This window comes from Miscanthus floridulus, chromosome 1 (genome assembly GCF_019320115.1).
Source record: "Miscanthus floridulus cultivar M001 chromosome 1, ASM1932011v1, whole genome shotgun sequence".
NCBI classification, from domain to species: Eukaryota; Viridiplantae; Streptophyta; class Magnoliopsida; order Poales; family Poaceae; genus Miscanthus; species Miscanthus floridulus.
Genome location: NC_089580.1, coordinates 190,194,881 through 190,208,624, shown reverse-complemented (window position 1 = coordinate 190,208,624; position 13,744 = coordinate 190,194,881).

The window sequence follows — 13,744 nt, the reverse complement described above, 5'->3', positions numbered from 1 at the left end:
CAAATTTCACAAGTGTGTGACATAGTTTCAGAAAGTCTATATGAGATTCAAGAATTTGTGACTAGTGTTTGATAAAACTTTCTCAAATGGGAAAATAAGCTATGTAAGGATTGTAGATCTTGATGAGATGAACAACCTTGTTATTCAGAGTTTTTTCATCTGAGGTCATTTAGTGTCTCATTTGAGCAAGTTTGACCAAGTCAAATTTGGTCAAATGAAAAAAAACAACACTTTGACTCTAGTATTATGAACTCTAAATAACTTCAAATTGAAAAGTTTTGAATACCAAGTTTGATCATCTCAGCAAGATCTACAATTGTTGTTTTGGTCAACTTTCCATTTGAATACCAAATTAGTGTCTCATTATGAACTCTAAATGACTTCTGGATGTTGCAATAGAGTGGATGTTCAAATAGAGTCATCTGGATGTTGCAAAGGGTAGTCTCACACACATGCATAAAATGTAGTATCACACACATACAAAAATATGTAGTCTTACACATGTACACAAATATATAGTCTCACACGCATGCATAAATGAAGCCTTACAAACACACACAACTAGCTAGCCCGCTGTAACGACTTTCCCATTGACACCTTTTCGTTCCCATGGCATTATATCTTTGGGGATGTTCTTTTCCACAACACTGATCTTCTTAAGAAAGTCTATGAATAACGGCATCTCATCATAGTTATTGTAAGCTTCAACATCGTCCATGCCATCAACTCCAATAATGTGTTGTTTCCCGGAGGCAACCACGTGCTTTGTCTTCTTCTTCGGGGGGAGGTTACTTTGTGGGTCAGACATATAGAAAACTTGTGCGACACATGAAGCGAGCACCCAAGGGTCATCTTGGTAGCCTAGATTCTCGAGGTCTAGGACTCTCAATCCGATCTCGTTCAGTTGGTGTTGTTTGATCCAGCGACATCGAAACAGGGCCACCGTTATATCCCTTCCATAGTCAAGTTCCCATATCTCTTCAATGATGCCAAAGTATTGGATCTTTCGCCCTAATCCATCGAGAGCCTCTATTCGAACGCCGCTGTTTTGGTTCACATATTTACTATCCTTTGCGTGGGTATAGTACGTGTACCCATTGATATCATAACTATTCCAAGATGTAACTTGTCTCGATGGCCCCTCCGCCAACCTACTGATGGTAATAGAGTCTATGGTTTCTCCAGGCGGTATGTTTTGGTCCTTCAACCATATAGTTAGTCGTTGCTTGTGCTGTTTCATGACCCAATCATCCGAACGGCCATTTCTCTCTGCCATAATGATAGCCAAGTGTTCATCAATATACGGTTGCATCAGTTGTGTACTCTGCAAGACACTGTAATGCGCCCAACTCACCTCTTTGTAATCATGGTTGATGAACACTTTTCTACCACTGGTGCCCTTCCCAGCCAGCCTACCCTTATGACGAGAATCGGGTTTACCAATCCCTTTCTGTACTTTTAGGTACTCTTGACAGCACTCGACGACTTCTTCAGTACTGTAACCCTCTATCATGGAGCCCTCTGGGTATGCTCGATTATGCACGTATCGACTTAAAACCGACATGAACCGCTCATAGGACCACATTTCATGCAAGTAGCAAGGGCCAAGCGCCTGTATCTGATGAACCATATGAATCATGAGATGTGGCATTATATCAAAAAAAGCAGGAGGTAAACACATCTCCAGTTGGTTTTGTGTTTCCACCACAAATTCATGTAGGTCACTCAGCTCTTCCTTGCCAATCGTCTTCTGTGAGATCTTCGAAAAGAAGTAGCACATGCGGGTGATGGCCATTTTCAAGAACTCTGGCTTTATAGCCTTGATTGCAATAGGTAGAAACACTGTCAGCATCACATGGCAATCGTGAGCCTTGCATTGTGTTATTGACAAGTCCTTCATCGACACTAGCTTCTTCACATTTGCTGAAAACCCAGTCGGGACTTTGACCCCCCTCAGGAAAGTGCATATAGCTCTCTTCTCGTCTGGTGTTAGGTTGAAGCACGCCGCGGGCAGAGTGTATTTTCCATTAGCCTCAGGTACCGGGTGAAGCTGTGGCATCATGTTTAGCTGCACCATGTCTTTCCGTGCTTTCAGACCATCCTTTGACTTGCCTGTGTCCATCAAGGTAGCAATGAGACTCTCAAAGACATTCTTCTGTACGTGCATAGCATCAATGGCATGGGGGACCTCCAAGTCTGGCCAATAAGGCAGATACTGAAAGAAGATCGATTGTTTCTTGAAAGGTACGCCTTCGATAGGAGGTGTGCTTCTATCTCTGTTCGTCTCATCTGGATTCTTCTTTCCATAGACGACGCGTATATTTTTCACCATTCTGTACACATGTTCTCCGTTATGACGTCTCTCCGGAGGGGGTTCAATCTCCAGGGCGTTGTCATAAAATCTAAAGAACAATTTGCTGTGGTACTTGTGACTTGTCTTTAAGAAGCGTCGGTTCCTTAGGTAAACTATCTTCTTGGATGCATCCAGGTACACCCATGTAGTACCATCCAAGCAAACCAAGCATCCCGTCTTCCCTTTGATCTGTCCAGACAAAGCAAACAACGCGGGGTAATCATTGGTAGTAACAAATATTATTGCTCTACATATGAAGTCCTCCTTTCGGAACGCATCGTACATCTGCTCCCCATGCCTCCATAGTCTCTCCATTTCTTGCATCAAGGGCTCGAGGAACACGTCTATATCAATGCCTGGTTGTTTAGGGCCAGAAATAAGAATAGTGAGGAGAAGGTACTTTCTCTTCTGACACAACCATGTTGGGATGTTGTACATGGTCAAGATCACTGGCCATGTGCTGTGGTTGCTCATCCTCTCATTGAAGGGATTCATTCCATCGGTGCTCAGGCCAAACCGTACATTCCTTGGGTCATCGCTGAATTCTTTGTGCTTCTCATCAAACCTTTGCCATTGACTACAATCAGCCGGGTGTGCAATCTTATCATCATCCACCTTGCGCTCATCATCCCACCATGTCATGAGTGCGGCTTCTTTAGGGTTTAGGAACATACGTCTCAAGCGGTCGGTCACTGGCAGGTACCACATTACCAGGGCAGGAATTCTTCTCTGCTTTGTATCGTTGCCTAATGGAGTGTCCTCTGGGGGCTAAGATTCTTGTACCACCTTTTTTGTACCCTTCTTATTCCTCTTTTTCCCCATGGATGGTTCGTCCCCACCGTAAAGGTTATTGTTCTTATACCGGCTGGCCCCACACCGGGGACATTTATTCAATGACTTGAATGTTTCACCACGAAAAAGTATACAGTGGTTGGGGCATGCATGTATTTTTTCAACCCCCATTGTCAATGGACTTATGATCTTCTTCGCTTGGTATGTGTTGGCGGGAACTGAGTTTGGTTGTGGCAGCACCCATGACAGGAGATGCAATAGATCATTGAAACTAAAGTCTGACCAGCCGTACTTAGCCTTCAGGATGAGCAGCTCAAGCACGAAACGTAGCAATGTCCAATGTGTCGGACAACCCTTTTCAACACCATACACAGTCTCCTTCGATGCTTTTGTCACCCTTTCCAAATTTTCTAGACCTTTCGGGCTATTTAGTAAAATCTCTGGTCCAAGGGTTCGAATCATGTCATCTAAATCATCTTCAACTCCGACACATGCTCCACCATCATTATTGGCACCACCTTCGTCGTTACCATCCCAACCACCAGCATCACCACCTTGTTCATTGCCAAACTCGAAATCCATTTGTGCATCAAGCTCGGCTGAATATTGGGACAGGGATTCTATGGTTTCATCGTCGTATTCCTCCTCATTCTCGTCGTTAACAATAACCATTTCACCATGATGAATCCACACTGTGTAGTCCTCAACAAATCCTCGTATAATCAAATGTGATCTGATGATAGTCACATCTGTCCATGCCATACGGTTCTTGCAATCTTTACATGGGCAAATAATTGTATCCTTATTCTCTTTCAATGTCGTTGCATGCTTCGTTGCGGCTTCAATAAATTTATCCACCTCTTCACGGAAACCTGCCTTGAACCTTAACGAACCATACATCCAAGAGTTCCTGTACTCCATCTTTTACAACAACAACAAAATAAACATTAAAGGACTACTTATTCAGATATATATAAAAATTAATCAAAGTAATAATTATTTGAGAATAATTGTATATACCTCAGATATATATGAATATAAATCTAATATAATTACATAAAGCATACAAACACACCATGGTAGAGGAAAATTAATTAATGGCCCATTTATCCATAAATAATAAAAATACATATTTATTGATTATAATAAACAATTTCAAAGACAACAATTAGCAATAATTATACTTTACACAATATCTTTCGTATAAACCCTAGTCCAATTTTATCAAACATAAATTTACAAAAACGAAATTAATAAAAAAACCAAACCCTAGATCTAGATCACATGCACATGAAACATCCATAAAACTAACTAATGGTTCACTAAAATCAAGAAACATGGACCAAATAAGGGTATGATCTTGTTCCCCTCCCTAATTTACCCTAGTACATTTAAAAGTTGGGTCTAATTTGCTCATAAATAGCTCAAGCACCATAGAAGAGAGAGAAAAACAAAACTCTAATTATTCACTAATCAACCATTAAAACTTCAAAAAAAGTATGGAATAGCATTTTCTTACCTTCTACAACGTCTCCACCAAAGGATTTGAGACCAAAACCTTCCCCCCTTAGTAGAGCAATTTTTGGGAGGTGCCCAAGCCCTCCCCAACTTTCTTTCACGGGTTGGAGTGAATGACCCGAGGAGGAAGAAGGTGCTGCTTCACTTTTATGGTCATTTGTAGGGGCGGCTGGTGATTGAGCCGCCCCTACAAATAGAAGCTATAAATACGGGCCATTTTTAGGGGCGGCTCAATCACCAGCCGCCCCTACAAATACCATTTCTAGAGGCGGCTGGTGATTGAGCCGCCCCTAAAAATCATACTCCATTTGTAGGGGCGGCTCGTATCACCAGCCGCCCCTGCTGTTCCATTTGTAGGGGCGGCTGGTGTCTGGGCACCCGAGCACGCCACTGTAGGGGCGGCTCCATCTCCAGCCGCCCCTACAAAAAAATTGAACCGTTGCTAAAAATCGTTTTCTACGTAGTGAATCTGTTGGGAAAGTGTATATCCATCACCAAAGGCCATGAACACTTTTGAAATCCATAGACATAGTATTTATCATCATATAATTGCCATAATCCTTTGGTTGTAGTTTTCTCCACCATTGTCATAATCATCGTGCATCCTCGTCTTCATAGCTGCAGTCTATAATGTTACCCTATAAACAATAGGGTTAATTGGATCTGTGCCATTATAACTGTCATTTCTGAAGAACGCCATTACTATTCGTCTATTTTGAAGCATGCCATTACAATTCTTCGTTTCCCACAAATATGCCACCGAATACGTATGGACACAGCCTGGGCCCAGCTGCAGGCGTATACGAAGACGTATACTTCATCTCCCCTATCACTGACACGCGGGCCCCATATGTCATCTTCTTCCTCCTCTTCTCCGAATCTCTCTCTCTGGTTCTCTATCTCCATCCCAAGCGCCAGGCCACCGTGGGTCGCTGCCTCCGCGGGTCGCCCATGGCGATGGCCGGCGCCGCCACCGTGGGTCGCTGCCTCCTCCTCTCTCGCCCGTCCCCTTTCTGGCTCCACTTCCTCCGTGCCACCCTCTCCACTGCCGCCCCCACCCTCGGCCCCACCTCCACTCCCGCTCCCCCTCCGCGGCACGAGCTCCTCCTCGAGCGCCTCCGCCTCCACCACCTCAAGGACGCCTCGTCCCCTGGCGTCCCGAGGCCCGCCTCGAGGGCCACAGAGCGAAGCTCACAGCAGGGGAAGGGGAAGAGGGTCGAGGCCGCCGAGAGCTTTGAGGAGCTCGGCCTCGAGAGGAGGTGATGGCTGCGCTCGGGGAGATGGGCATCTCCAAGCCGTGAGCAGCAGCAGCAGCAGCACAAGCCCTCCTTGCTCCAACGCCTCCACCAAGTACCACCGCCGCCATTGCCGGGGTCGACCCGAGCTCGTCGATCTCCTCACACAAGCCATCTTGCGCCCTTCTGCTGCTTCCATCGGCTTCACAAGCGCATGAGGAGGCCATCTCGCTACATCTCGTGGCTAACCTGAGCTGGAAACCTCGTCTCCCACGAACGCCGGCGGACCTTGGGCCATCCTTACCGACGCCGGCCTCACCTGATCCGCTCTCACCGGCGAGGGCACCCTCGGTGTTTTTGCAGGGCCACCCTCGACCTCCTCTGTCGTCCGCTAGCCCTCCACGGTCGCTGGAGCGCCATGCCAGCATCTCACGACAGCCATGGACGGAAGGTGGGAGCAGGAGGAAGGTGATGAGGAGAGGGGGAAGAAGAAGATGGCATGTGGGGCCTGCGTGTCAGTGACAGGGGAGATGAAGTATACGTCTTCGTATACGCCTGTAGCTGGGCCCAGACTGTGTCCATACGTATTCAGTGGCATATTTGTGAGAAACGAAGAATTGTAATGTCATGCTTCAAAATAGGTGAATAGTAATGGTGTTCTTCAGAAATGACAAAGTTATAATGACACAGATCCAATTAACCCTAAATAATAATATAGCTTTAGTTAGAAATATCAAAAAAGTTGCCACTAAAAAAAGAACTAATATGACCTCATTTTTTATTGCTTATTATTAGTTTTGAAAAGAAATAGGCCATGTTCGCTTATCTTATAATCCGTACTTTTCAGCTTCTTTTTTCAGCCGGAACAATGTTTTTCTCTCACAACAAATCAGCTGAAATAGTGTTTTTACTTGTTTTTTCAGTGAAGCGAACAAAGTTTTCTATGATATTTGTGTTAGCTCCCCAGTTAAATGATTGGTATCTAGTGAGTAGACTGAGAGATGTGCATCTAGAAGCCGGCTGTGATCTATGCGAGTTAGATTCACCATGTAAATCAGCCATAAGATGATTCCCAAGGTAGTGATAAACTTTGCAAGTAGCACAGCATACATTTTCACACCTGATGGAGATGATGAAATAAAGCTAGATAGCAGCAGCGGTAGTATAGGAAAAAACATTCAATAATCGTCAATCATGTTCTAAGACATCCTTAAGAGACCATGGAAATAAAAGCCTGCACCTCTACTACTTTCAGACTACTGCACACACATGAAACAAATTGAACTCACATGAATATTCAGACTTTATTATCTAAAAAATGAATATTTAGACTGCAGACCACATGAATTTTCAGAAATTATAGATACAAATAAAAACTATCTGAATAATATGTCAGTGATCTGCAATCTGCAAGTAATAAAAGAATAACAACATAACCTAAGATTAGAATCTTTTCCCCATCAGATTAGCTAATTACATATCCATCTTGATACAGAAACTACTGTACGGAGAGAGAGGGTGGGGACGGAGAGATACACAGATATATGAAGGAGATGGATTACTCGAGTTGATTTATTAAGAACACAAGAAGCCATGGGCTCACCTTGGGGTCGTGGGAGTGGGACTACTGGACAATCAGAGGAGGAAGACGCTGCGGACACCACACACCAGGATCGGAGACGGAGATGAGCCGAGGACAAGACACCGTAGTGGATCTGCGTGTCGGGCAGCCAAGCCCCGCCATCGCCACCAAGGAGCCTGGGTCGCTGGGATGCGTCGCCGGGCGCCATGTGACGCGCCGTCAATCGCCGGCTACGGGCAGATGCACCGGCCGGTGTCGATGCTGCTGTCGGTGCTGGATGTCAGGTGCTGCTGGGGCTGAGAGGTGATGGTGCCGCCGCAGGGAGGAGAGGGATCGCAAGATCGTACCACGCGCGCGGGGGAAGGAAGGACTGCGCTGCCGGCGTGCGCCGGCCGTGCCCTAGAAAAATATTAGCCTGTAAGTTTGCACTGTCCAGCAGATATGGACATGTCACATGTGCTTTGCACCAGCTACTTGTAAATTGGCCCTCATCCAACCCAAAAAGGAAATCGTTAGCACAAAGTAACGAGATAAGCTCTACTATATTGTTTTAGGAATCTACATTTGGACCTATGCATATGTACAGAATAGAGACCCATTCCATGAGAAGAAGAAAAATTATTGCGACTGCATCTCTACTATAAACGAACTTTGCAAATTATAATCCTCTAAGCTAATTCAATCACTGCTATAAAGGATGTACAACAAAGTAGCGCATCAAAATAATAACCAACCCCTGTTGCATAGTTAATGTTTCCAACCATTATTATTTCTAAATTGTATGTCCTCAAAGACCTATCAGGTCATCCACAGGACAATTCACTACCGGAGACTGTGTAGTTACCGAATGCCCCGACAATTACCGAGTGTCAAAAGTCGGGGCACTCGGAAAAAAGTACTTACCGAGTGCCAACACTCGGAAAACATAAACACCCGGTAGTCAACCGCTTTACCGAGTCAGCACACTCGGTATATTCAGACACTCGGTAAAACTACAAGTTTACCGACGGGGTGCACTCGGTAAAAACGGTCACTCGGTATTAACGTGCCACGTCACCTAGGATAGCAACCGTGCCCAGACGGCGTCAAGGCATGACATGTTTACCGAGTGTTATGATCATACACTCGGCAAACATGAAAATTTTACCGAGTGTTGGGCCAATACACTCGGTAAACACTATCTTTTACCGAGTGTATTGGCCCAACACTCGGTAAAATTCAACCAAATTTCTTGTTTTTTCCTTCATTCTTTTTCCTCTATCCACATATGATATTTAGTACTCCATTCCAAAATATGGTGTTTATTTCGATTTATTTACTATATTTCACAAAATTTTCATTCTTTATGAAAATTAGGAACATATCGTGTGAATTTAATTGTAATAATTAAAATCGAACTCGATAAATCACAAGATTGGAAGAATTAACATTGAAGCATACATCTATGTTATAGAAAAAATTTCATAACGTTTTGGAAGTATTTTTACATTCGTCGCTGCCGAACCGGTACATCTCCCAAAGAGACGCTAAACATTCACAATGACGAGTAGGATTTCTATTAAGAGTGAAATTCAACATTATGATTTGAACTTGGAATTTTTTAGATAGTAAATAGATGACATGAAATAGTTCATGTGAAAGTTTGGTGAATTTTAGGATTAAATTGGCATTTTTTCTTTTTTGTTTTGCATGAAATAATGGATACTTTTACCGAGTGTGACCTCAAACACTCGGTAAAGGTTAGCCACGGCCCACCTGTCTGCCACAGTGGGCTGCCATGCTTATGTTTACCGAGTGCCGTAGATCTGGGCACTCGGTAAACATGTACCAGGCCCACATGTCATTGGGCTGCGGTGCTTGAGTTTACCGAGTGCCGTACATCTAGGCACTCGGTAAACAGAAGCATTCAACAAGCCGTTTCTCCCTCAAATCGTTCACAGACACACACACACCGCACACGCCTCCCCACCGCCACGGCCGCCTCCTCCCCTCCACCACCGCCGCCACCGGGCGGTCCCCCACAGCCGCCGCCACCGGAGAGACGGAGAGAGAGAGAGAGACGGAGAGAGAGACAGCGACACCGGCGCACCGGACGACGATCCCCTCCGCCGACGCCGCCCCGTGCTCCCTCCTTCGCTCCCGTTCCCGTGAGGTGGGGTGGGGTGGGCCCCAGCAGCAGCGGCGACGGCGAGCACTCTCTCCCCTCCCCTGACCGCGGCCTCCCCTTCCGTACGTGCTCCCGCCGCACCGGTGGCGACAAGGGACCCCTGCCTGCTCCCGTCGACGCCAGGTACCTGCCCTGTTGCCCACCTCTCCCCTCCGTCTGGTGGCGCCGTGATGCGATGGAATGGAAATGGATGGATCCGTGCGGGACGGCCCCCGTTGCCTGCACTTGGCCGCCGTTTCTGCTGCTCGGACTGAGCGCTCGGCGTCCACGGACCTTTGGGGATTGCTTGCGTGCTCGTACTTTCAGCACACCAAACTAACATTTCTATCTTCCCTATGCTTCGTCTTGGGCCTAGTCTTTCAAACCATAACCTAGTGAATTATGGTATCCCCTTTTCAACTGGAGTTTTTAGTATGAAATAGAAGGGATGTGAGAAAAGTTTACTTGCATTGCCATGTAATAAAGTAATGTTAGATAAGGCTCAGTGCCAGGTGAATGAGGACGCAAATTGATGGAAGAATGAAATGAGGGCACCATTTTTTCTTTTCTTAACGACAATGGGTGACAATTAGGTGGTCCCCAATAATATTCTAATTTTTTCATCTGATAACAAGATATGTTATGCCCTGAAGATATTAACTTGCTTATGGAGTTGATTGTTATTTATCTGTAAGAGCCTAAGCTCAATTAACCCGCGTAGTAGCAAAGATAAAACAGCCTGTGCCTAAAACGGCGTGGGTGTTCGTGTTCCAGCTGCATGCCTGACTTCCCGTGCACCTGGAGATTGGCGACTTGACTACTGCAAATGGGAGCTTGTTTAATCCCATCCACAGATTGCCCCGAACGTTTCTTGACACTGCCAGTTTGCAAGTTGCAGCACTTTTGACTGTGTGTGATTCTGATAAGGGCTTTAGTAGAAGTACGCTGTTAATGAAAAGCTAAATGTTGGTAGTAACTGACAGTGGCGCGTCACAGTACTTTGATAGGCTTCTTTTACTACCTGTTGGATGGATAAGCTCCTTCCGTAAGAAGATGAAGGCAGGGAGAAGAATCTCCCATCGAGAAACTTCTCTTTGTCCTTTTGTTCTCTCTCCAGCTTCTTGTCGTGTACCTAAGCGCTGAACTGAAGCTTGCAAGCACTACTAGTAGTATAGCAGTAGTACTTACGGCTTGTACAGAGCAGTCAAATTAAGGATACGATGAGCACAATTCGCAACAAGAAAAGGCTGCCCTTATCTACTGCCATTTTTTCTTCTAACTTGAAACCTTGACAAGTTTGACAAACTATATATATATAGTTAGAGCTAAACAGCTTGTTCGTTTGAGGCCGAAACTTAAACGAAACACACACACACGCTACTGTACTGTGCCATCACGTTCCAGCGTGCACGGAGCTTTGTAAATAAATTTGTATACTACTGCTACTACTAAACCACCTAGCGAAAGTAGGTAGGTGCTGGTGTGGTGTGTCGATTAGCTACTAGTGTTGCTGCTTTATTATCTGCATTATTATCGCAATCGAGACGGGGCACTAGAGAAAGAGAAAAGATTTAACTGTTTGCCTGTCTTTGTTAGACTGTATTTTTCCTGCACTAATTGGAACATAAACCTTTAGGTGATGAACAAAAGCTTTACCTATAGAAAGGTGTTGTTAGGATACACATAGATATTCCACATATATATTACTAGTTTTTTAGAGTTCCAGGGACAAAGCCCCAGTCCATTGCATTGCATCAGGACCTAGTAAATTCAGCGTTATTATAGCATAATCAAAGTGCATGCCCTCTGGCTGAACATCCAGTACAAAACGTTGAGCAATGCCATAGAGTTAAGCATCTGCGAGTTTCAGACTGGCTTTTGTTTTCCTCGCAAAGTTGACATCTGCACAATATTGCAGGAATCCACATCCTCTGTTGATGTTGTATTCTTATTTTTACTGGAGGAATTGATCTTATTTCCAGTTTTATTGCTCTAAACTGCAATATCGTCTATATGTTAGGATGGATGACCGTCAGTGGATGTACACGGGCTATCAGAAGAGGGGTCAATACACAAATGAATGGATTGAGAAGGCCAATGATTTCATGACGAAGGCATTTGCAAACGGACAGCGACATGCCTGGTGTCCCTGTAGGAAGTGTAAGAACAAGGCAATGAAAACATATGAGGAGATGACTAAAGATCTTGTCAACAATGGATTTGTAGAGAACTATACCCGGTGGACCATGCATGGTGAACGCCATCGTGCGAGAGAAGAGGTCGTGAGACAACGGATCGAGGAGTTTGATTCTGAAGCCGGGGGTGGCAGAAATGTTAAATGACCATGACATGGCTTTCGATGAAGGAAGTGCAGAGCAGGAGCCAGAGCAAACTGCAAAGGCGTTTTACGCCATGTTGGATGCGGCACAACAACCCCTTCACGGGCGCACCAATGTTTCTAAACTGGATGTCATTGCACGTCTAATGGCTGTGAAGTCCCAGTTTAGCTGGAGTAGAGAATCCTTCGATCAACTATTGACAGTAGTTGGCACCCTACTTCCGGATGATCACGTTCTGCCAAAGAACACGTATGAGTCAAATAAAATCCTTCGTGCACTCAAGATGTCGTACGAGCAGATACATGCTTGTCCGAACGGATGCATCTTATTCAGGGGAGAACATGCTGACGATAAGTACTGTCCGAAGTGTAAGGCATCTAGGTACATTGAGTTAGAATCTGGTCATGGTCGGAAGACGCAAACAAAAGTCGGCGCAAAGATCCTGAGGTACCTTCCTTCATACCGAGGATCCAATGGCTTTTCATGAGCGAGGAATCCGCAAAACAGATGACGTGGCACAAAACTGGACGCCGATACACTGACAAGATGATACATCCGTCCGATGGTGAATAATGGAAAAGCTTCGATCGGAAGCATACCAACAAAGCTGATGAGGCTCGTAATGTACGCATTGCACTGGCAACTGATGGGTTCAATCCTTATGGAATGGGTTCTTCACCATACACATGTTGGCCCGTATTCATCATCCCTCTCAACCTCCCACCTGGCGTCGCCTTTCAACGGCAAAATATTTTCTTGTCACTTATAATTCCAGGACACCCGGGGGCTAATATGAGTGTGTACATGGAGCCTTTGATAGACGATTTGGTCCGTGCATGGGACGAAGGGGTAGTGACATACAACCGATTCACAAAGACAAACTTCAGAATGCATATTTGGTACCATTATTCCATGCATGACTTCCTGGCTTATGGGTTATTTTGTGGCTGGTGTGTTCACACGAAGATGCCATGCCCGATATGCAAGTCAGCTGTGGAGTTCTTTCGGTTGGAGAAGGGGGGCAAGTTTTCTTCGTTTGACAAACATCGACAATTCCTCCCTCTTGACCACCCATTCAGGAGAGACAAGAAGAACTTTCGAAAAGGTGTCACAGTGGAAGACTCTGCACCGAAAATGATGACAGGTGCCCAGGTTCTTGAGATGTTAGATGGTCTTGTGGTCGACAATGAAAAGGGGGGCTTCGTGGGATATGGAAAAGAGCATGCCTAGACACACAAGTCGTGCTTGTGGAAGCTTCCTTACTTTAAGGACCTCCTTCTTCCACATAACATTGATGTAATGCACACTGAAAAGAATTTCGCCGAGGCGGTCCTTCACACAATCATGGACTGGGAAAAGTCAAAGGACAATGTCAAGGCTAGATTGGATCAAGCAACGCTGTGCGATAGACCAAAGCTAAACATGTTGCCTCCCTTACGCGGGAAGTCATGGAAGAAGCCTAAGGCCGACTTCGTCCTAACGAGGGCCCAAAAGAAAGAAGTTCTTCAATGGTTCCAATCGTTGATGTTCCCTGACGGGTATGCAGCGAATTGGAGGAGGGGTGTGAACTTAAGTACCATGCGAATCACAGGGCTGAAGAGTCATGATTACCACATATGGATTGAGCGCCTTCTTCCGGTGATGGTTCATGGCTATTTCCCTGATCACATCTGGCGAGTGATGGTAGAGTTGAGCATGTTCTTCCGCAAGCTATGTGCTAAGGAGATATCTCGGACCGAGATTGAAGAAATGGAAAGAATGGCCCCGGTGTTGCTCTGC